Genomic DNA, 2,100 nt, shown 5'->3' with positions numbered 1-2,100 from the left:
TATATATATATATACTTGGGATCATGTGAGACCAAAGATTTTTCGTGAGACCCATAAGACTAATTCTCAACCCTTGGATTGGATCTATATATATAGGTTAAATAAATAAAACATATATAGGTCAAAAATACCCCTACAAGTTTAAAGTTTATGCTAAATTTTAACCATTAGATCATTAGCTTATAATATTGATCAATGAACATAAATTGGTCTTACAGGTCTCACGAAAAACCCTTGGTCTCATGTGAACCCAATCCTATATACATACATACATACATACATGCATGCATGCATACATGCATACATGTATATAAGCAAATACAAAATTTGTGTCGATAAACATATAAACAAGAAAAGTAATATAAAATACATTATCGTAAAAAAAATTTGTTTGTTCAGTAAAAGAAGACGTGTCTAATTGTTTTGGAAAATTTGGCATTTTTAAAGAAAGGTTTTACCGTGAATAAGCAAAATTCCAAAGGGGTAATTGAGGTTTGAACCTATCAATTTGTATTTATAAATTAGTGTAAAGGGGAGCCAATGCCTTCCGACTCCAATGTGGCTCCACCGCTCTCGATAACCCAACTTAACCATTATCTTTATTAGGTTGGGTTAAACATATTTTAAGAAAATGTTACAATAAAACCTAGAAAATAATGGTCTCAACTTGACCACTAAAAATATTACAATCATCTAAAAAAAATATTCAAATTAAAATCATCAATGAACGATCGTTTACCTAAACACTTACCCAGTAAACGTTTAACGGTAAAATTCAACTCTATCTCTTACTTATCGCGTAAGATTTTAGTCTACAAAAACGATATCGTATGTAACAATTTATCCGGTAAGAGCTAACCGTGGTAAGAGTCGTGGTCATCACTTACCAGGTAAAACTCTCGGTTTATGCCTTCGCTCTTACCTGGTAAGATTCTTGGTCCTTGCCATATTCATCCGGTAAGAGAATGTGACTTGATAAACGCTTAACTGAGTAAGCATTTGGTAAACGACACCTTAATGATAGTTTTTGGAACTTTCCGATTCTAGTGTAATTTCCGCAAAATTAAAAACTCAACATTTGTACTGAAACTAATTTTACCACAAGCAACAACTCTTATGTAATTATAAAATATTAATTTTGTCAAGGGGTTGGATTGGATTGATTTGGGTCGATTTTAAAAGGACCCAACCATGTTGACCTGTAAAACTTCTTACCTGATTAGGTTTTGTTTAGTTTGAGTAAGATTCAACGACCTATTTTATATGTTAGTGTTAGGTTGGATCGAATAAGGTAATCAACCCATTGGGCTGCTTAACAAAAAAAATGACAGGCGTATCAATCCATGTCGTACACAAATTATTAAAATGGAATAGTAAGCCCAAAACAAAAAGAGTTGGCCCATGACTACTTTGACAAAATTATTAATTTACAAAATGATTAACTTCTAAAACAAAATAGATATTTTCTAATGTACATGTATCTTGATAAAGTTCTTAATTGGAACAAGGTACTTTCTTGAAAATTGAACAAAATTCAGATCAACTGAAAACTGACAATATTGAAAATAGATTGGAAACTGAATAGATTAAAAACTGATTGGAACGAACAGTGTGGGTTTGATGTTGGATGTTGATAAGTCACATAGATCGAATCCCCTCCTTGCTTGTAAGTGACGTGTTTTTCTTTTTGTGTTTGTTCTTCTTCTTCTACAAAATATATCTTGTGCAGTATATTTATGTTCCAGAATCATATGATTGAGAAAATGTTTCCTTTGTATTTGTTGTTAGCTTTACATTTAAAAATTAGTAAGATGATGGAAATGCTTCCTTTGTGTTTGAGTTGCATGATGAAGATTTGTGTTTGGTGTTTACCAATATCTTAGCATTAATCTCCTCAATTTTAATATTAGGAAAATTTTAAAAAAACCCAATGGACTTTAGTGTTTGGAAGTCATTGGACAATTTTTTTTGTAACAAATAAGTCATTGGATATTTCAAAATTTGTTAAATAATTCTTTGGACTTTCTAAAACATGTTAGATACATCCTTATGACCTATAAAAGTTGTTAATATGGTAAAAAAAAATGGAAAAATGGGGGG

Source organism: Cynara cardunculus, assembly GCF_001531365.2.
Source record: "Cynara cardunculus var. scolymus isolate 2C chromosome LG 15, CcrdV1, whole genome shotgun sequence".
Lineage (NCBI taxonomy): Eukaryota > Viridiplantae > Streptophyta > Magnoliopsida > Asterales > Asteraceae > Cynara > Cynara cardunculus.
This window is presented reverse-complemented; position numbering follows the sequence as displayed.